Here is a 23,716-nt window from a genome sequence, read left to right as displayed (position 1 = left end):
CATCACTTATCAGCTTCATAGATGAGAATCTTGGGAGCCTGGCTTGGTCTCTGCTAGTACCAGGTTAGAGAGTCACTGATGCTCTCATTGGCAGTGCAGGTGATTGAGGTGCCCTCTCCTGGAAACACAGTCAGGGAGTCTGGTGACTGCGTCAGCCCTGGGGTCCCACTGGAAGCTGGGAAGAAAGAAACAGCATTCCTGTTGTCAAATATGTCTTACTCCATTTCCCCCAGTAGACCTGGCTGTCCAGGTCCCCTAACCTCAGAGGACTGTTGGCCAGATATGCAAAGAACCCTGGGAGCATCTCACTCTAGGAGGAGAGAACTCCATCAGCTCAGGCTGACCCCTGTGCTCCTCCCTCACCTGGACACTAGAGGAGCAGAATGCAGACGAGGGCATCCAGGTCACCCATGTTTAGACAGGCCCTGCATAAGGTTCCTGCTACCCAGGGTCACCAAAAGGCCTGTTCACAGGGACTTTGAGAAGCAGAAATAGGCTCTGGGAAACATGCAGATCAGTAAGGGTGGGGCAGACCCTGCTTGGCAGCTGCAGAGCTGGTGTTCTGGGGGCTACCTTCCTGCTGGTGTCCATACACAGTCCCAGAGGAGTTTCTTCTTGGCCTTGTGAGAGAAAAATTTCCCTAATTATTCTGGTTCCTATTCGTGTAAGATTTTGTAGATTCGTGTAGATTTTTTAGAATGAGGCATCCTCCTTTTAAGAAAGATTAAACAAAAGAAGCTACTTGATCTCATGACTTAATCCTTAACATGACATGTCATTCTTTTCCCCAAATCCCATGGAATATCATCTTCTAGAAATGATAGAAAAAGTGGCTATGTGTTGGTGTGTGGCTTAGAGGAGATGCTAGGTGCCCTGGGCAGAGGGATTTCCTGGAGCAAATCCATAGCATACCTCTTGGGGGCGCTGTGCACCAGAAAAGACCCAGATTATTGGAGCATATTTTCATGACCAGTGTGATCCCTTGTTTGGGAGACTAATGGATTTTGTTTCTTAACTTTTTCTTGTTTTCTATATCATTTTTAAAAACCATTTCTGTGATACCACTGTCATACTTTAGGGTGTGTTTTCGTTGCCTGAGAGGGTTCTTGGATGCTCATTAACAGCACTCCCTCTCTGTCCTCAGAGTGAAACTCTGTGGTCACTCTGCCTTCTGATTCTCCTTCCTCCAAGTACACTGAGATATTTCTTAACTAAAAAATATTAATACATATAAAAATTAACATGCATTTTCTATCATCTATCAATATAGTTGGGCTTTTATTCTATAACCCATTTTGTTCAGTTACTCTAATTTATACAAGCTGAACTTACTGGAGCTCTTGAGGATCATCCTTATTTTGGTTAAACTGCACTTTCCAATAGCTACTCTTCTCAGAAAGCAGTCTTCAGAAACCAGAAGAGAGCAAGGACCACTGCAGTCACAGCAGGTAAACAAGACTTCAGCACAAAACTGAACAGGGAATGAAGGGAAAGGTCATTACAAAAGACACTGGAACCAGTTCATCAAGAAGCTGGGATTATGAGTATATATGCACCCAACATTGTAGCACCTAATTATAAAAAGTAAACATTAATAGATCCACAGGGAAATGAATACAGCAATACAATAATACTTTCATCAGTGAATAGAGAGTAACCACCATTGTAGAAAAATGGACCTAATGGACATCTACCAGACCTCATTTCCAACAGCAACAGAACACACATTCTTTTCAATCAAACATGGACCATTCTCCTGAGCATATGTTTGACCACTAAACACATCATGGCTACTTAAGAAGACTGAAATCAGCAAGAGTCTTCCCCTGACACAATGCCATAAAACTAAAACTCAGTAAAGAATAATTGTAGCAAATTAACAAATGGGTGCAGATTTTAAATATGGTCCTTAAGAACCAAATGGTCAAAGAAGAAATGAAATAAAAGTTTTTCTGCTGAGACAAGTGAGAATACTAACAACACACCCAAGCCTATGGAGTGGAGCAAAGGCTGTTCAAAGAGGAAGGTTTAGAGCAGTATCTTCCTTCATTGAAAAAGGAGAGATGTCCAAACAGCTGGCTTTATGCCCAGGGGAGGAGGAACAGATGGACCAGCTAAGCCCCTTGTTATCATGAAGAACAGATGTTACAAACATCAGAATAAAATAAAGACGAGAACAACAATAGAAAAGAAGCAAAACTAAATATTGGTTTTAGGAAAAGATAGATATAATTGGCAGATGGTTGACTAGACTAAATTAAAAAGAGTCTCAAATGAAATTAGAAATAAAAGAAAATTTAGACCTACTAACAGCCATTCAAAGTATTATAAGAGAATAGAAAAACAGTTTTCTGCCAGTAAATAGAATAACCTAGAAAAAATGGATAAAGTCCTAGATAGAAACAACCAACAAGACTAAGTCATGGAGAAACAATCTGAATAGAGCAATATAGAGAAGGAGATGGAGCTAGTAATCGAGACTCTCCCCTCAAGGGCTAGGGTGTAGCTCAGTGGCAGAGGTCTTGCCTAGTGCATGACAGGCCCAGGGTCCATTCCTAAAACTTCAGGAAGGATGGGGAAAAAGGAGGAAATAAAATCATCTGTTAAAGAATATCTCAGAGTTCGATGGCTTCACTTTGATTTTATGAAATATTTAAAATATTGCACTCTTGGGATTGAACTCGGGGCCTCTTGAATGCCAGCAAGTGTTCTACCACTCAGCTACATACCCAGTCCCTCAAATATTCAAATAACATTGATCCTTCTTGCTCATCAAAGAGGTGCATGCCTGTAATCTCAGCTGCTCTGGAGGCTGAGGCAGGAAGATCGTAATTGTTAAGCCAGCCTCATTAAAAGTGAGGTACTAGGCAGCTCAGTGAGACCCTATCTCTAAGTAAAATAAAAAACAGGGCTGGGGATGTGGCTTAGTGGTTGAGTGCCCCTGAGTTCCATTCCCCATACACATCCCCCCACCCCAAAGAAAGTATTGAGAATTTTTAAACTACCAAAAATTGAAGAGGCAGGAGCAACCCCAAACTCTGGACTTGTTTGACTGTAGAACACATGAAGGCTGCACTGCCCAAGAACCCAGGGCTGATGCTGCAGCACGAACCACCTTTTACCCTTAGAATGTGAAAACTGAGGCTGTCCACTGGAGAGACAGAGGCCACCTGCAGGAGAAGCACCCAGCCCACAGCCACACCTACCACCACACCTGTGGGCAGACTGGCCATGACACAGCAGGGAGCTAACCAAGGACTATGAGCAGGCTCCTTTTTGTGTGGAGGAGTGCTCTGTCTCTGGTGCTGTGTAGAAGCACTCAGGAACATTGACAGAAAACAAAATAAAACAAACAAACCAAAACCATTTGAAGTCACCCATGACTCCTCCAATTCGCCTGTCATTAAGAGGAAAACCCAAGAACCCTGGCTGAAAGCCAACTCCAACTGTGTGGCAGGTAGATGAGGCAAGCATGAGGCTCCAGCCCAGCTGACCAGCTGCATGCAGCAGCCAGGCACAGCTGTAGAGGACCCATCACCATGCCACAGCCTCTCAGGAAGAAATGAACCATCATTTAGTCTGAGGGTCAGGGGCTCCATTATGCAGTGATCAATGATGGAAGCCTCCATCCATAAATCCCTAGGCACCTCTCCCCTGTGATGGAATGTGAGTTGCATACTGCTTCAGCATGTCAGAAGCATAGTTCTGAGAACCTGCAGAGCTGCAGAAAGGGCTCTTCACACATCTCAGGCTCACCTCCAGTAAGGAGTAGGTGTCTGCACCAGGGCAGGATCTGGAGCACATAGGGCACATTTCTGCTTGGGCTCAGTCACTGTGAGAGGCTGGCTGAAGTGCTGCTGACAGTAAAACACCCCAGCAGGTGGACGACATCATGTTCAAAGTATATCACATGTCACACACTGAGGATGAGGGTCCTCCTTCCTCACGAGTCAGAGGAGCAGGGGAGAGAGGAGCCTGGCAGGTCCATGTCCATGAGCCTGGTCTTGAGGCTGCTCCCACTCAGGGAAGGTCAAGATTCTGAAGTAATCTTCAGGGACTGTCATAGGGAGACACATCTTCCTGGTCTCAGTGGCTCAGATAGTAAAGATGTGTCTTCTCAATGTTCTGCAGACTGAAGGTCCATAGACAAGGGGCAGCAGATGACCTCTCTGTCGTAGGCTCTCTTCCTAGGGCTCCCTTCTTCTCTGTCCTCACGGGTTCTCCTTATGGCCTGAGAGGGATGGAGAGAGCTCCCTGGACAGAGAGCTCACTGAACATCTATTCAGAAGGACACAGTTCCTGTAGGATCAGCCTCCCCTTGGTGACCTTGTTTATCCTCCATTCCTTCTTATAGACCACTTCTGCAAACACGCCTTTGTGAGGCATCAACATATGAATGGGGGCAGTTTTACTAGTCCTAAAGAAGTGGCCTTAGTGACTAGGTGGAGAGATGCAAAGGCAGGGCTGGGCATCCAGTCTCAGAGCACCAACACAGAGAGGTTTTCCCCACAACTCAGCCTCCAGAGAGGTCCTCCACACACTCCTGGCCACACAGAGTCCCCATTCAAGCTTGGGGATCTCCCTGTAGGTAAAGGACAGTATCACTCTCTTACTTACCTAGCATTTCCAAGATCAAGATTATCTTTGCAAATTGTGGTTTGTTCTGACACCTACTGGTTGATGGTTGGTATTTCATCTTACAGGGTCAGAGATGATACCAAGGTGGCTTCCTGGAGTCCCTTCTCTCTTCCTGATGGATCTCATTCTATTGCATTAGTCACCAGAAGAATTCTGTAGAGAACAGAAAATGATCCCTTCTCTGATACAGACATTAATTGAAGACACAAGATTAACAGACAATTTCATAGTCAGAAAAGGAAAGAGTCCTAGGACAGTAAGGGCTGGACACTGTGATCCAGTCCTAGGACAGTAGGGGCTGGACACTGTGGTGAGATGCCACAGGTGTGGATTTACAAAGACTCCTGAGGGCTGCAGGGCATACTGTCTGAGGTCACTGGAACCCTGTTCTCCTGGTCTAGATCTGTCCATGCAGCTCCATTCCTGCCATCCCAGGAGCCTTCCAGAGCAGACTCTGGACCACAGCAGCTATAACTGCTGAGGAAGGACAGGCTTGTGCCCAATGGCTGGGGAGGTTTGTGTTCTGAGCTGCAGCTCCATGAAAGACCTTGTGAATCTTTTAGACCAACACTGGCCAACAGAATCTCCTGCCATGATGAAGAGATCTGCATCTTATCTGTCCTATGTGGCAGCCGTTTGTCATACATGGCCTCTGAGATGAAGCACAGGAAAGAACCAAGTGCAAAGGAAATGTTCATTGTAAAATTTAATTGAATCTGAGTTTATAGAGTCCCTGTTACTAGTGTGTTCCACGTGAGACAGCAGAGCTCTAAAAGCAGCATCAGCACAATCTCTGTGGCCACCAGAATGCTAATTGATAGGCACACTGTCAGCCCCATACCATGGCAATAGTGATGGAAAGTGGCATCCTCAGCCTCCAAGCTGCTGTGTCAAGGTTGATATCACCGTCAGACCCATGGTATGGGAACTACAGGGGATCCTGTGAATAAATGGGAACCTGGTGAGCCAGGGTGTCCCAAGGTCTTTTGGACACTGTCCAGGTACATATTCCACCTGTATCTGCTACTGTGAGCACCAGGTGTCCCCACAGGACCATGAGATAAAGGCTTAGCCCCAGAATGGTGCTGCTGGGAGGTGTTGTGCACCTTGAGGAAGGGACCATGGTGACCCCAATCACTTTATCTTCCTGCTCCTCTTTGTTTCCTGGTTCCTGAGGTAAGTGATGGGCTTTGTCTCACAACCTCCCATGGTGTGCTGTCTCTGCCCAGGTATCAAAGCAGTGGGGCCATCTGGCATTGAACAGGTACCTCCAGAAATGGACCCAGATGAAACTATCCTCCTTGTAAGTCAATTGCTGTGGTGTTTCGTTGTAGTCATGTAAAATGTAGTGCAGCATAACTGGTGGAATTCAGGGAGAATCAGCAGGAGCTCTGGAGATTCCTGTGGACACAGCCCTGAAGCTGTGAACTCTAGGCCTTCTGTCCCTGCCCTGTCTCTGACTGCCTTTGCAGATATCCTCAGAGAGGGAAGTGGAAGGACTCCCTTTCCCAGGGTCCACAGCAGCCTCCCAAGTCTCAGGAGGCCCTGAGTAGATATAACATGGAGCACACTCTTTCCAGCCATTCTCCCCAGCTGAAAGCCTGAGCCAGGAGGATGCTCTACTGACACTGTCAGAAAAAATGGAATGAGTGTCCACCTACATCCTGGACAGCTGAGACCACTGTATCAGGAGGTGCATCTGGGGATGTGTTTCAGCATTCAGTGTAACAAGCTCCAGGACCTGGCTGAAAGGTGGATTGGAGAGGGTTTTTGTGTGGGCATCACCAGCAGAAACTCAGACATATGTATGCTGGGTATGGTTTTCCTATTCAGGAGACGACATTGCATCCTTTCATAGAGAGAAATACAGAATGCAAAAAAATCTATTGTCTATATCCACTAAAATATAAAATTCATTACAATATAATTTCTTCTGAACAACAAAATCATCTATATCACCAGCTGGCTGGGCTGGCCACCTCTGCAGGGTCCACAATGTCTGGCTACATCAATAACTGAGAAAACAGAGAAAGAAGCACAATAACACACAGAAATACCTTTTCAAAATCCAGGATGGCTCTCGACCTTAGGGGTCTGTTGGAAAGACAGAGCTTGCACCTGGATTATTTATGTTTATAGGGGGCACACAAAGGGAGGTTTATTGCATATTCTTTCCAAATAAGGCAAGATGTAGAGTTCAGAAGGCCGAACTTGGCTTCCTGATGTCTAAAGTCAGCAGCTTGACTGACATCTTGGAGGACACACCCATACCAAGTGCTGTGTTGGGGTCATGGGCAGAGAGAGGAGAAGGACACAGATTGCTGCAGCCCAAACAGAGGCACCATCAGTCCACCCTCATGTCCTCAGTGCTCACAGCTCACACACAGCCTGCAGGTGGCCCAGCACATTTAAATGGACTTTTCATTTTACTAAAACTGTACTATTAGGGTTGAGCCTAGAAATATAAGATGAATACAAGGCCAGTAGGTCTATTTCCTTACTTCCTTAAGAAGACACAGGGTTTTTTTTTCTTGCACTTGAATGTAAAATTTAAGGTGGTCAGTTTACTGAAATAAGAAATTGAAAGTCATATCTTTGAAGTGGCAGATGGTCCAGTAAAACATTTTTGGTGAACTACTCTATCAGAAAAGATAAAGCATGGCATTTCCAGGGAACTCCTGGAACTGGAGGTAAGGTCAATAAGTGCTTAGGTTCTGCTGCCTGGTGGATCAGGATACTTGTTCCCTGAGTCAGAGGCTGAGTCTCAGAAGGCCAGGATTACCAGAGGAATCACATTGACCTGCACCTGCTGTCAGTCAGACACCACAGGGACCCTCAGAGCATCTATGTGTGGTCAGTCAGGATTTTCCAGAGAGCAAACCAACAGAAGCCAGAGGGCTGTGTATGTGGTCACAGGTGTGGGTCATCTTATGAGAATTTCATACACAGTTTTCAGGAGGCTGAGAGGTCCCACAATATGCAGTGGGCAAGCAGTGGACCCAGGAGACCAATGGTGGGTTCCAGCCCATGTCAGGAGATTCCAGGTCAATGAAACCCTTGTTTCTAGGCTGGTTCCTCAGCAGAGCAACACCAATGTAGGCCCAGTCAGGCAGCAGGGGTCCTTTCCTACTCCCAGGAAGTTCCATTAGGCCCAGCTGTGTGGTCCTTCCACATGAGAAAAGTCAGTCTGCTTAACTCAGCCTGCAAATTCAAAGGATTATCTCATCCAAACCCCCCTCATTGGCACACCCAGGACAGTATGTCACCAGATACTTTGGCACCTTATAACCAAAGCAAGTGGACACAGAAGCCTGGATGTCACAGTTATGAAGTGAGTGACCACCACCCAGCTGCTATAAATCTGCCCCTTCGACGTGTCTCCAAGCCACTTGTCTCTGGGTCCTCTTCATGGGTTGATGATCTTGTAGTTAGTTTTCCAGGTGTTGAGCTCTGAAGACAGAACCTGCTGAATGAAGGTCAGTAGTGCACAAATGTTGGTTGTCACCCCTATGACAGAAGCTCCACAGGGCAGGAAGGTGTTGCTTTTTGTGTGAGTGATCAAAAAGCTATGCAAATTATCTGAAATGCATTAAATAACTCTTTGTAAGAGTTACTCAGCACCAGACCATTGCTCTACACATGGAGCAGTATCATTCCCCATCTTAAGTTTTTCTTTTTCTTTTTTTAATTATTATGATGAGTTAAAAATAACAGATCTTTTGAAGTTTTAAACATTTTAAGGACACATCTTGTAGCACATCTGGTGTAAATAATGTTGTACAATTATCATAGCTGCCTATCTCTGGAATTTCAGTTTAAATTTCTCATAAAAGTGGGGTCACTCAGTGTACGTCTTATTGTGACTGGCAGAGTGCTCCTCACTCACTCTGTTTGCAGCTCTCACCCAGGTGTAGTATGTACCAGGATTCTCTTCCTCCCAAGGCTTAGTGATGCTCTGCCTGATGTGCCTACTGCTGTAGCTGACCTCCTCAGCCATACATGGGATTTTTTTTTGTGTTCCCTTTTGGCTGTTGTGGATGATGCTGTGAACATGGGTATAAAATATGCCCAAGGCCCAGATTCCCACCTCTGGGGCTTCCTCTGAAGAGCATTTGCAGGAGCCATGCTGGATCTGAGTTGAACACTGCAGAAGCAGCAGGCTGTGTCCACTGTGGCTGGACCCTTACACTCACAGCCGTGCCTGAGGCTTCCAAGTAACCCACATTCTACCTAAGCCAGGGGATTATGTGGAGTTTGAAGAAGTCATGCTAATGCAGGTGCCATAGGATCCCACAGAGGCTGCAATCTGAGCTTCCTAAAGATGAGTGATGCTGCATGTTGTTCACTTATTTATTAGGACTTTGTGAGTCTGGTGCACTGTTGGATATTTTGCTAACTTAACCAGGTTTGTTATAGAACTGAACCTGTTCACCTATTGTGAGTATCTGTCCCCACAAAATGCATGACTTATGCTATTTCTCTCAGTCTCTGGCTTCCTTTTCACTCTGTTCACAGTGCTCTTAGATGCGGATTTAGTGTGTGTGTGTGTGTGTGTGTGTGTGTGTGTGTGTGTGTGTGTGTATGTGTGTGTGTGTATGCATGTGTGTGTATGCATGTGTGTATGATGAATCCCATATATCCTGTTTTCTTTTCTTGCCTGCACTTTTGATTTCATATCCAAGAATTCGTTGACAAGTTGAAAGCCATGAAGCTTCCTTCTGAGTTTGCTGTGTGAAGTTTCATTGATTTGGTCTTTAAATTTTGATCTTTCATTAATTTGAAGTCAATCTTTGTGGAGGTTTTAGAGTAAGGTCCATCCTCCTTCTTTTCTATGTGGATATTCATTTTTCTGCTCACTCTTTTTCAAACAGTGACCACCCATAATTTGTTGGCTGCCTGCCCCCAGTGAAATGAAGTTGTCCCCACATGAATCCTTTTGTGTATCCCATGGATTACATGTGTGCATTTGAACCAGCACCAGAGAGTGTTGATATGAGGCATGAAACAAATTTATAAAGAAGACAGCAATGAGACATTCAATTTTGTTTTGTGTTTTTCAAGATCCATTTAATATTAAGACCCCTGATGATTCCCCCCCAAAAAAATTAAGGTGAATTTTTCTATTTCATCCAAAGTAGTGTTACCATTTTTATGGTTTAGATAGCAGGTGTCCCCCAGAAACTCAAGTGTGAGAAAATGAAAGAATGTTCAGAGGTGGTATGATCATATCACGAGAGGTGCAACATAAAGAATGAGTTAATCCACTGAAATGGATTAAATGGGTGGTAACAGTGGCAGGTATGGTGTGGCGGAAGGAAGGAGTTCACTGGGATTGTGCTTTTGGGGTTTACATTCTGTCTCTGGTGAGCAGGTGTTTTAGTCAGCTTTCCTGCCACTATGATTAAAGGACCAACCAGAACAACCATAGGGAAGGGAAATTTATTTAGGGCTCACAGTTCAGAAGTCTTACTCTATAGACAGACAGCTTCATTCCTCAGGGCTGGAGGTGAGGCAGAACATCAAGGCAGAGAGTGTGATAGAGGGAAGCAGTGCACATGTGGAAGCAGAGAGAGACTCCACTCACCAGATACAAATATATACTTCAAAGCCACATCCCCACTCCTTCCTCCACAGCCACACCCATCACTCCAGTTACCACTCAGATAATCCCTATAGGGGATTAATCACTGATTGAGTGATTAACCCCATCATTTCTCCTCTGAACCTTCTCCCATTGTCTCCTACGTGAGATTTTGCAGGACACATCACATCCAAACCATAATAGCAGGGCTCTCCATGTTATTCCCGGTGCCAGGTCTGACTTCCTTTCTCCTGCCACACCTTTCCGCCATGATGCTTTCCCTCACCAGGGCCCAGAGCAATGGTATCAGCCAGCCATGAACAGAAAGGCTGAATCCATGAGCTAAAATGAAAGTGTCCTCCTCCAAGTTGTTTTCTCAGGTGTTTGGATTCCACCCATGGAAAACCTACACAACCAGTGATTTTGATAGGGATTGCATTCAACGTGTAAATAAGTTTGCAGAGCATCTTTATTTCCACAAAATTAGGTTTTCCAGTCTATGCATGTGGGTTGTATTTCCTTTGTTTATGTTATTTTCATTTTTTTCCATCAACATTTTGCAGTTTTGTGTTTAGAAACCTTTGATGTCATTGGCTAAGCATATTCTTATGTATTTCTTTATTTTTAATAATAATGTATGTTTAATTTTTCTAAAATGTCTTCTTCATATTGTTCATTTTCAGTGTGAGAGACTGTAGTTGGTTTTGACTGTTGAATTTTTGTAGGTGTTATGCAGGAGGCCATGAGCAGACATAGCACAGAGGGCACTTTCCACAGTCCCTGTAGCTGGGACTTCTGTGAACCTTCCTGACTGGGAACCACCCAATCCATAAGCATCAAGGGCTACTCCTTAGGACTGCCCCCTATTTCCAGACCTTTCCCTGATAGGGCAATCTCTCCCCTCTTCTCTATGGCCAATAAAGTCTCCATGAATACAAGTGCTTTCCTATGCCAAATTTTTATCCTAAACAGACCGTTGGCTTCTAGGCATGTGGGAATATTTCCCACTGTTATGGAACTTTGTCACTGGCTGATACAAGAGCTTGTCACAGGACTGGTACATTCCTTATGGACATCTGAAAATGATAAATAATCCCTTTTATTTCAGAGTATATAGAATCTCCAGAGTTTTGGTTCAAGAGGCAGTGACCATCTCCCACATCTGTGTCACCCACGGAAATCTTGGAATATTATAGGGGAACAGAGTTGGTGGCAGCACAGTAGGACTTTTCCCCAATTTCTCAGTTCTGGCTGGATCTCAGCTTCACTGCATTAAAGGGCCTCAGCAGACTGGCTGATGCCTGCAGATGGTTGTGGAGAGTGTGGGCAGCCTCTTCATCTTCTAAAACAAGAATAGCCTGGATATTAAAAAGGTTTATGCTGACATGCATGAAAAGATTCCAATACCTTCCTCAAGATTGGGTTGAATGCAACATCTGAATGTTCACTCCTTAAAACAGAATTGAATGAACAATGGGACCCCAAGTCTCAGTAAATGGAAATTGGCCATACAGAGAGTGGTCTTGATTCTGTGTATTTTATTTCCTTAGAAACAAGCTTGCTGGCCTTTATCTATTCTTGTCTTTCTTTTTTCTTCCTTTCTTCCTTCCTTCATGTCTTTCATCATGTTTTGCTTAAAAACAGCTCTTTACAAACAACATTTAAAGAGCATGCTGGGAGGAATCCAAAGGACAAAGCCAGCATCAGCATTTTTTGAGGCCCCAAGCAACTTATCAGGACCCTCTGTTAAAGTAAAACATTAAAAGGGCTAGATATGTGACTCTGTGGTTAAGTGTCCCAGGGTTCTATCCATAGCTTTAAAAAAATAAAAAAAAATTAATAATTAATATAAATGCAGTCATTACTACTGGGTACAGTGTTGCATTTCAATAATCCCAGAAGCTCGGGAGGCTAAGGCAGGAGGATCATGAGTTCAAAGCCAGCCCCATCAACAGGAAGGTGCCAAAAAACTCCATGAGACCCTGTCTCTAAATAAAATACAAAATAGGGTTGGGAATGTGGCTCAGTGGTTGAGTACCCTTGAGTTTAATTGCTGGCACCCTCAAAGTGCCCCCTCCATAAAAAAAGGAAAAAGAAATACTACATTACTATGGTTTTGACTTGGACTTTCCACATCGTCACATGATATACATAGGTATAGAAACCTCACATTGTAACCCACAAATGCATACAAATATTAGTTCCATCCAAAAATACAGGAAATTCTCATTTAGACTCTCATCTTCATTTAAAAAAAATTCTGCTTGGAATACTTATAGCAACTTCATCTGTGCTGCATGAATCTAAACCAATGCCATAACTCATGTCCTTGGTTGTAGTGATCCATGTCCTTTATTAAAGAAGGTGATGCATTTCCGTGCCCGCCTGCTAGTGTTCTGCAGAGGAAAGAGTGAGGCTTCAGAAGAGCACCCAGTTCTTTCTACAAAACCCTTCCAGTAACCTCAGAGCCCGGCTGCCTCTGAGCTTTGCCCTCATCAGGTGGAGGCAGCAGGAGGAACAGCTGGGGCAGCCCAGCCTCACACTTCTGCTTCCCTGGGAGGTTTTTGTCATGGCCTGTATCACTGTGGGAGGAAAAATGTAGCTTTGTCGACAGTAATAAGTGGCAACATCTTCAGGCTCCAGACTGCTAATGGTGAGAGTGAAATCTTTTCTATATCCACTGGCCACTGAACCTCGAGTTGCCCAATGAATGAGGAGCTTAGGAGCTTGCTCTGGTTTCTGCTGGTACCAGTGTAAGTAATTTTTAGTGCCCTGACTTGAATGGCAAGTAATGGTGACCCTGTCTCCTGGAGATTTATATAAGGAGGATGGAGATTAAGTCATCTAGATGTCACATCTGGCACCTGATATTAGAAACAAGAAAATAAAACAAAGACACACACAATTAGACATGCCTTATGAGGACTTCTGGGCAGAGGCAGGTAGCACTGACCACAGTGCAATGAGTACATTCGTAGTATTGTCCCTTCTTACCTGGGAGGCAGAGCAACAGGAGCCCCAGGAGCTGAGCTGGGGCCCTCATGGCCATGCTGTGTCTTCACTGGGACTGACTCCTACACAGGTAGAGATTAGCCAGTTAAGAAGTCCTCAGGGCAGTGGACTGTGCTCTGCTCATGCAAATAAGCAGGGCTGGGCAGGCTGGGCACAGCTGCAGGGCTGGCTTATCTGTCACTCAGTGCAGGCCCCATGTTTTCAGGTGTCCCAGGTCAGATTGGGACAGTATAAATTTGCCTGAAGAAAATGTTTCCCTCAGGGTCCACAGGAAAGGTTCATTCCATTGTCCTCTGAGTTGTCACCTATTTCTTCTTTATGGTTCTGAAAAGGGTTTATAGTAATTCTTTTTCTCCCCTTCTTTTTCTGTCCCTCCCTTCCTAACTCCCTCCCTTCTTTATCCTTTCTTCCTTCCTTTCTTTTCTTTTCTTTTCTTTTCTTTTCTTTTCTTTTCTTTTCTTTTCTTTTCTTTCTTTCTTTCTTCTTTCTTTTTTCTTTCTTTCTCTCTTTCTTTTTTTTCCCTTCTTTTTGGAGTTTCACAGATTGAACCCATTAGTTCCATCCAAAAATTCAGAAAACTGTCATTTAGACTCTCATTATTTTCATTTAAAAAATTTCTGCATGGAATACTTATAGCAGTATTATATGCTTAGCCACTGAGAAACATTCCAAGAAATATATATATATATATAATTTTGAGACAGGGTCTTGCTAAGTTATTTAGGGCCTTGCTAAATTGCTGAAGCTGGCTTTGAACTTGAGATTCTCCTTCCTTAACTTCCTTGGCTGCTGGGAGTACAAGCATGCACAACTGTACCCATATCTAATATTTCTTAATGACAATTCTATTACATTCTCTTGATAAGGGAGAAATTTAGAATGGAGGCTATATTTCAGGTATAGGGTATAAACAGAGTTAGGAAGATAAAAAGAGAGTTGAATTTGTAAGTCTTTGAAGATTTGGGGTTTCAGTTGACAGTGGCTTAGGCTGACTGAGAGTTTAGGGGAAGAGAAGTCCTATTTTAAATTCAGCCCTTCCTGCCTCAGTCTCTCCAACACTAACACCGGATGCTCCCTCTCTCTCCAGAGTAGCAGGGATCAAGCCCCGACAAGCTCTTTCACCCATGTGTTCTTTCTGGAGAAGTAAAAGGGAGTTGGGAAGGAAGTTTTAGTTTCTTGCATCACTCTAGGGAAGTTTTAACAAATAAACACAGAAGGTCGAACATGTGGGGATTTGCAAGGTCAGTGAAAGCAGAAATAACCCAGGAAACACTCCATCTGTGTTTCTCGACCTCAGCACATTAGCTGTCAAACCTGAGCTTGATGCCTCCTGGGCCTAGGAAGGCTGGTGGCTTTCACTGTCATTCCCTTCGTGTCTGGGCCATGAAAAAGAGTGGCCAAGGGCTTCAGCTCCACTCTGCTCAAAAGGAATCATAATCCTCACAGAAACCATTTCCACCCCTCTCTGCTCTCACAGGCCCCTGAGCTGATCCCATGTGCCTCCATCCCTGATCCTGCCTGGGCTGGGAGAGGCTCACCTGATCTCACCATGCACAACAGTGCAGAGCTGGTGCTCAGTACACAGGAGGAGGGGCCTGGCCACTGTTCAGGGTAGAGAGCTTTGCCCTGAAAGACTCACTATGGTTTTAAGTGGGATTCAGTAGTAAAGAGAGATCCTAAGGCAATCTTTTTTCTGGAGAGTTGGAGCAAGCTAGGCCCTGAGAATAAAAATGGAATCATGTTCTGATTTTCCTCATGACAACCTAGGTTCGCAACTGTAGAAATGAGGCTTCTGCATTAAAATCCAGCTCAGTCCTTCAGACAGTGGACTGTGAGAGGCTGCAGCAGGGGTCACCCAGGGCTGAGCTCATCAGAATCTGGGTAGAGATTTTTCCCTAGAGGTGTCAGGAGGAAGTTAATGTGCCCTGAAGGAAGTGTGGCTGCTGGTGGCCAGAGTGACCTGTGTCCCTGGCCCCCAGACCCCCAGGCAGGCACAGTATGCAGAGGGAAACAGGAGGCAGTAGGACCTTGGCAGCAAGGCCTTCACAGGCCCCTCAGAGACTCAGAACACAATTCCAAGGACATGCCAGCCATTCATGGCCCCCTCTATGACCACATGGCAGAGACACCCTGAGGATTTTACTCTTGGTGTCCTGGTGAGAGTGAAATGTTCTTTCCTGCACATTTCAGACACAGAGTGGTATTGTTTCCTGGCTTGTTTAGATGTGACCAACGTACATGTTTTGTCACACTGTACAGGGCTGAGATTAAATGAGTTTTTGGGTCACAGATTCCAGGGAGACATGAGAGCCATGAGTCAGGACTCTGCCACCAGGCCTGGAGATCAAGGGCCACACGAACCTTTACTGTCCCACTCTCTGTGTAAGCAGCTGACTGTGGAGTCAGTGCACCTGGGGTCCCAGCCATTCAGCTCATCTTATCCTCCACTGAACTTTTATTGACCACTTCCAGTCATTATTTCTGGGGTATGAGAAAATAAATATCCTGAGATGTGCTAGATTAATCATAAGGACAGAAGCAGGCAGGGAGGGAGGGAGCAGGAGACATAGTAAAGTGACAGCTACAGGCCAAAGCCAACAAGACTGCTAAACATTTCTGATCCTCTGTGGAAATCAGGTGGCCAAACACTAGGGACACTGAGTCTTGGTTACTGTGAATTTCTTGACTGAACCCACCCAACCCATGAGAACACTGCTCCTTGTTACTACCCTCTTACCATAAGCGATTTCTCTTTTTCTGTAATCTTGCTCCTCCTAGCCATACCCAGCAGAAGGGCAACAGAGAAAACACTAGGCTTTTTCCCAAAAGCATTCATTGAAACTTTTCCTTGGCTTTATTGTCAAAATGTGCATCCCCAGCTACTATGGAGGCCCAACTGGTGACTGCTGGAGCCAGCCCATTATCTGCTGCTGTCCTGAGGATCAATAATCTCTTTCACTTCAGAGAAATTGCAATCTTCAGCATTTTGGTTTAAAAGGTGGTGATTGCTGTCCATCTCTCTGGCATCCTCAGCAGTATTGGGAGGAATTTGAAGGACAGAGGTGATGGTCACACAGGAGCTCTGGTCCTCTTGCTCTCAGTTCTGACTGTACCTCACCTTTGGAGTAACAACAGAAACTCTCCCATTTCTAGCACCAGCTTCACAAATGATCATATCCCCAGAACTTCCAAAAAGTTTAGTTTAGGCTCTCCATTCACTACTGAAATACATGTGGCCTGGGATGTGAGGAGGAGACAACTCAGACTTCAGTGGTGAACCAGAGAATCAGTACCTTCCAGGATCTGCATTAATTCACTACATCATTGACCACCATACATTCAGACAATGAAACACTTAAATTTTCTCTCTTTTCCTATAGTATGAAGTTCCAACCCAGAATACCTAATGTGGCTTCCCCATACTCTATGAACCCCATCCTCCTAGATGTGATGATCTATTCAATCAGAAGTGCAGTTGTCATCTCAAGAGGGGACTCAGAGGACCCTCACTTTCCCTTCCTCCAAAACCTCCCTGTGATCTCAGAGCCTGGCTGCCTCTGAGCAGTGCCCTCAGCAGGTGGAGGCAGCAGGAGGAGCAGCTGTGGCAGCCCAGCCTCACACTTCTGCTCCCTTGGAGGTTGTAAAATGGCCTGTGTCACTTGGCAGGGGAACTGTTAGTCTGTAGACAGTAATAAGTGGCAACATCTTCAGGGTCCAGGCTGCTGATGGTGAGAGTGAAATCTGTGCCAGACCCACTGCTACTGAATCTCTATGGGGCCCCAGATCCCATATTGGTGACATGATAAATGAGGAGCATAGAGGAGCTTACCTTGGCTTCTTTTGATAGAAGAATAACCAATTATTAACACTTTGACTTGCCCTAGAACTGATGGTGACTACGTCTCCTTGAGATGTAGATGGGGAGGATGGAGATTGCATTATCATGATGTCACATATGGAACCTGATATTAGATACATACACATAAATACCCACATAAGTAGGAATGTTACTAGAGGACTTCAGTGAACACCATGAAACACTGACCACTGGGATGAGCACATCCCCAGTATTGTCCCTCCTTACCTGGGAGGCAGAGCAGCAGAAGCCCCAGAATCTGGGTGGGGACCCTCATGTCCATGCTGTGCCCTGATGGGGACTGACTCCAGAAAGGTGTGTGAGCTGCCTCTTAACATATCCTCATGGCAGTGGGCTGTGCTGTGGGCACATGCAAATCAGCAGGACTGAGCAGGGCTAGGCACAGCTGCAGGGCTCTCTCTTCTCAATAACCAAGCACACAGGTCCAGTGTCCCCATATGTCCCATGTCAGAATAAGACAGCAAACATTTGCCTGCTGAGAATGTATTAATCCCTGGGAGACACAGAACAGGTCAGTCTGCTGGCCAATTTTTCATTTTGTTGCTGAATGTTCATCTTATCATCTCTTGATCTCACCATCTTAGACTGGGCCTGACAGAAAAAAGGAATATACATTTTTTAGACTCCATGAATTTGGCAGCTATTCCTGTAAATCAGCTTCTGCAGCAATTACCATCAGGAAGGCACACATATTTTAATGAAAATGAAGATTGCATGAGTATTCATTAATTTAAATTGTCTATATATTTATTATCATAAAGCTGCATGTTTAATACAATTCTTCATTATCTACTTACTGTGGAACTTGATGAATTTTTCCAATGTGATCCCAGACTTGCTAGCAACCCTGGAGATAGGATCCTCACATAGTATGAGTCCATCCTCTGCTAGTGAAATTCTGAGAGTTGGAGGAACAGTGATTATGCAGGGTTACTGTTTTCTGTTCCCAGCTCATCATCTCTCATTAGAAGCATATTTCTTTTTTTCCTTTTTACCCTGTGATTTCCTGGAAACTAGGACAATTGATCTGAGCTGTGCCTTTCTCAGGATTAAGAGTCTAAAGAAGAGAATTCAGTATCCACCAGCACCAGTAGGCAGATGCATTGACAGAGGTAAAGTGAGCTTTGCAAAATCATGAGGTTATATTATGCAGGCAGCTGAGAAAACCAGATCTACCCATTCACTAACACCATGGTCAGGAGGCCCATGCCTCCATGGTCAGACAAGGTGTGGATCAGGGGCACCAGACAATGCCCTGCTTTTCATATCATCTCGGCAGCCTGCCTAACCTGCCAAGGCAGATCATGACTATAATGTAGACTCTAACTCCCTGTATAAAGCAAGCACCACTTGGAAACCTGAGATGGCTTCAGTTTTTTTCAGAATCCAGACTTATACTGGAACTAAGACTGTAAATGTGCATTGATCAAATTTATTATTTAAACCAGGAGAAACATTGCCAAGTATGTGCTGTTGCACCTAAAGAAGAGGGAGAGGGAGGCTGCAGAGGAGCTTTCCTGGTCCCTTCTACCAAACCCTCCCAGTGGCCTTCAGAGCCTGGCTGCCTCTGAGCAGTGCCCTCAGCAGGTGGAGGCAGCAGGAGGAGCAGCTGTGGCAGCCCAGCCTCACACTTCTGCTCCCTGGAGGTTTTTCTTATGGCCTGTGTCACTGTGGCTGGTCAACTGATATACTGAAGACAGTAATAAGTGGCAACAAATTCAAGCCCCAGGCTGGTGATGGTGAGAGTAAATTCTATCCCAGATCCACTGCCACTGCACCTTGTTGGGACACCAGATTGCATATTATCACGCCCACTCTCTCTGGCCTCACAGACCATTGTATTCGGAGGTGGCAGTCCTCACCCCTCCAACCCTCATCCTGCCTGTGGCACCAGAGATCAGAGCATTTTCTTTCAGCAAAATCTACCCTGTTTCCTACCCCTGATTATTCTGCCCTGATCAAGCCTGAAGGTCTTCACAAAAACATCATCTAGAGCTTGGTTTTGAACAGTTGTATGGATCAAGTAAGTAAATTAACAATCAGTAATTAGACCTAAGAGATTCACTGTTGTAAAAACAAGTGACTTATCTGACAGAAGAATTATTAAACAAAGTCTGTGTTTTAGAATGTAATTACATGTGATCATGTAAAACCATGTATTTTGTCGATAGAACATGAGCATGTATCATTGTATATGGTTAAGGGGCGAATTGATAAATGGAAAAATCCATACAATCTTGAAGAAAACATCCTATTCTCTCAAAAAGAACCTATAATTTTGAAAACAACTATTCACTAATAAAGCCATGAATTTCTGAAAAATGTTTTATTTATAATATAGGGTAGGAAAAAGAAAAACTAGGACCATTTTGAAACACAGGATGCAGTGAAATATTGAGAGGCCATAGAAAAACATAACAAAAGACAATTTGTATGTGTCAGAAAGTAGACAAATTTGGAGAATTTGAAGGGTTAAAATTATTAATGATCACAACATTTTGACCACTGAGGAGCATATAAACTCATTAGTGTATAATGATATTCCAAAGAACAAATTCTTATAATTATAAAGGGGACAACAATCATCGGAGAACTCTGGTGACACCCTGAGCCCAGGTTCAGAGAGCATCACTAAGATGTAGGACATGAATCCATGACCCACCTGGCAGGAGGCCATGAGAAGAGTAGAGTGTCCCTCTGCACATTCCTGCCCACCCACTATGGGCTGAGCTGTGTCCTTCAAAATTCACAGGTTGGGGCTGTGGTCTGCACAACTTCACAGTGTGTGGAAGATGTAATCATGCAAGTGTGAGTTTTGAGTTTGAGGTCTAATCTTAAATGACTGGTGTCCTAATGGAAGAGAAATTAGGTCTCAGAAACATCAGGGAAAAGAACACGTGACACACATGACGGCTGCCATGTGAGAGCCATGGGAGAGCAGGACAGCCCTGCTGGTACTCTGATGTCTGCCTGAGATTCCAGTCATGGGAAAGTCCATTTCTGTTGAACCCACCCACTGGTGGGCCGGCAGGGGGGTTTCCTCTTTATGGCAGTAGAATGACCACAATTCTGGATGAAGGATCAAAATTCAGTCCTGAGAGACACTGCGTCCTCTGTGAGGGTATTCTATAGGGCCACTGACACAGAACCTTCAACAGAGACAGGACCCCAAGATCCAAGGAAGCAGAGGCTGCCACCCCAGGCTGAAGGAGGCTGAAGAGACCTGGCTCCACAGCAGCTGGGGAGTCTCCACTGGACCATTTGCTACAAAAGACACTAGGGGATGACTGGGCACATGTGAACTTCCATATAGGCTGGATGGGACAGAGCACTAATGCCCATGTCCTGGTCATAGATGCACTGCATTTGTGTGAGTACAGCTGTCTGTAGGGAAGGAAGGACGGAATTCTCCATCCTGAGCACAGCTGGTGGTCTGAATCTACTCATTTCCACCTTCTTTTTCTTGATTTTAAGAGGTGTCCTCAGCTCCTGAAGAGCTGGGCTCTAGACCATGCCCATCTCATCTCTGGAGCCAGGAGGAAACTATGAATGTGACCAACCAAGAGTCTGAGTAACAGACCCCCAAAGGTTCAGCCACTGACCTGGGAGACCCTGCAGGTTGGGCACCTTCTCCCACCAGGATGAGGAGCCCTGGATCCTTTTCTTCCTGCTACCCATCAGTGGTCAATGCCACAGTGTCGGGACCCAGTGCACAATATTTTCCTCTACAGGACAGACCAGCCTGCTCATGGCAGAAGTCTAGATGCTGGGACATGTTCCTCAGGAATCACAGTAAACTCAAGAGGGTTTGGACAAAAGACCAAAGAGGCTGTGAGGGGCTCTATAGAGAATAGAGACATGACAGGAGCAGGGACCTTGGAACACAGGATGGGGAGCCTCTGCCTCCTCCCTCACTCGCTTCTTGCCGCCCTCCCCATAGAGCCAGCCAAGCCGGCTTCCCCTCCACCTCTCATGAATATTGAGCTTCCCTGGTTGTATTTCCCGAGTTTCATTGCGGAAGCCGAGGCTCGCTATATTGTGCGGTGGCGCCGGAGGACTCTGCGGCTGATACCTGAGTCTCTCTCTGGCAGCGGCCAGCAGAGCCCCGGGCTGGGGTAGGAGCCGCAAGGTCTCAGGCTGTGCAGACAAATGGAACTCAACCATTAAGCAAAACATGGGAACTCAGTTTATATGAATTACAACGAACACCTCAGGAGGCAATAACAGATGGCTTGGAGATTGTGGTTTCACCTAGAAGTCTACACAGTGAATTAATGTGCCAAATTTGTTTGAATATGTTGAAAAACACCACGACTACAAAGGAGTGTTTGCATCATTTTTGTGCAGATTGTATAATTACAGCCCTTAGAAGTGGCAACAAAGAATGTCTTACTTGTTGGAAAAAGCTAGTTTCCAAAAGATCACTAAGGCCAGATCCAAACTTTGATGCACTCCTCAGCAAAATTTATCCAAGTCATGATGAGTATGAAGCTCATCAAGAGAGAGTATTAGCCAGGATCAATAAGCACAATAATCAACAGGCACTCAGTCACAGCATTGAGGAAGCACTGAAGATACAGGCCATGAACAGATTACAGCGAGGCAAGAAACAGCAGATTGAAAATGGCAGTGGAACAGAAGATAATGGTGACAGTTCACATTATAGTAATGTATCCACACATAGCAATCAGGAAGCATGCCCTAGTAACAAACGGACCAGAATATCTGATGATTCTGGGCATGAACTTGATAATAACAATGCAACAGTGGCAATTGATCCAGTAATTTAAGATTTACTTTTTGAAAGGGACTATAGTTATTCAGTACTTTTGCTTTCCTTTGAAGAATATATCTAAGTTGTGTGCTTTCACAAAGTATGGTTTCATTGGGAGCACCTTTGACCTGGGAATTTTTCATAGTTCTGTATTCTTAAGTGAAGATTCAGTTGGCCGTCGTTTTCCATCTCCCTCTCTCTGTTTAAACAATGTACAGGATTGCCTGGAGCCCTTAGTTTGGGCAATATTTAGCAGATAAAACTACACATGACATACATATTTTCTTTACACTAGAAGAAGCTACAAATTTTCATAAAAAGTTTCATGTCAATGCTAATACTTTACAAAAGCATTGTAAAATAACTAAGGAACAAGCTAGACATATAATAAAACAATGTCAAAATTGTGTGACCTTTTTATCACAAGTTAATCTTGGAGTCAATCCTAGAGGACTGATACTTAACCATATTTGGCAGATGGATGTCACACACTGGCCAGAATATGGAAAATTAAAATATTTGCATGTTACAGTTGATACTTCTTCTGGATTTTTGATGGGCTCCCTTCATGCTGGAGAAAAAACTTAAGATATTATAGCTCATTGCTTACAAAATTTTGCCACTGTGGGCATTCCAAAACAGTTAAAAACAGATAATGCCCCTGGTTATACTTCTACCTCTTTTAAACAATTTTGCTCATCATTTGGCATTACTCATATAACAGGAATCCCATACAATCCACAGGGACAAGGCATAGTTGAAAGAGCTCATCAAACTATTAAAATGTACTTATTAAAGCAAAAAGATGGAATTGGGAAGGGGTATATATCCCCCAAAGATAAACTTTAAATAACCCTTTTTACTCTAAACTTTTAAAATTTGGATTAATCAGGACTTAATGCTGCGGAAAGGCATATGTGTCCAAAAAATGCACATAAGCCCAAGGTACTTTGGAAGAATAATCTAACAGGACAATGGAAAGGTCCTGACCCAGTAATTGTCTGGAGTCGGGGGTCTGTTTGTGTGTTTCCACAGGGAGAACAGCAGCTGATTTGGATTCCAGAGAGATTAACTAAAGTGATTTCTACAGACCAAAAAGAAGATGATTTGGCTCAAATCCATAACAGCTGATATCCAGAACTCCAGTTTGGCTACCCTTACATCTGTGACAGCACCAGGATGTTTTTATCAATATCTATTTTATTATTACCCATTCCCACATTATGAAGTTCTATTTTGTTTTTTGAGCTCATACAGACCTAGGTTAATGTTTTGCTGATCAGTTCTATTTTTTGACTATAGAGTTTTTAAACATTGCAATGGAGATTTCACCTGTAAAATGTTATAAGGCCTTTACTATTATGTTATGTGCTGTATGTATTATATTATGTGTGCACACTTATGTTTTATGTTGTATGTTTGTATGTATGTATGTTCATATATCATATATGATGTGTGTTCATAAAAAAATGGATACAAATTTTTTATTCACGTGATTTAAATGGTTTAATTTAAGTTGGGTAAACAGCTGCTGAGGATTGTTTTAATATGTGAACAAAAAAGGAGTTTAACAGATCTGTTTGTTTACCTGCATCTTTCCTTTTTCATTATATTTAATAATTCTGTTCAAGATAATGTAAATTGTTCAGAAAATTGTTTTCTTTTAGTGCCTTCTGGAATGTTACATAATTTTTTTCTTTAGCCATTATTGCCAGAATTCCTGTCTTCATCCCAGTGCTGGTGAAGACAAAGATAAAACCAATCTACAGCTTCGGCAATAACTATCCTTGAACTGCTTGCAGAACTTGCCTGGACTATGTATCACTTGTATGCA

At 44.1% G+C, this 23,716-nt stretch overlaps 1 pseudogene; it reads left to right on the top strand.

Annotated features, from left to right (window-relative positions):
- The first annotated feature begins 20,037 nt into the window (after positions 1 to 20,037).
- On the top strand, positions 20,038 to 21,898 carry LOC144249611 (E3 ubiquitin-protein ligase RING2 pseudogene; annotated as a pseudogene).
- Positions 21,899 to 23,716: the final 1,818 nt, after the last annotated feature.

The sequence above is a fragment of the Urocitellus parryii genome, chromosome 12 (assembly GCF_045843805.1).
Source record: "Urocitellus parryii isolate mUroPar1 chromosome 12, mUroPar1.hap1, whole genome shotgun sequence".
Classification (NCBI taxonomy): domain Eukaryota; kingdom Metazoa; phylum Chordata; class Mammalia; order Rodentia; family Sciuridae; genus Urocitellus; species Urocitellus parryii.
This window is presented reverse-complemented; position numbering and strand designations above follow the sequence as displayed.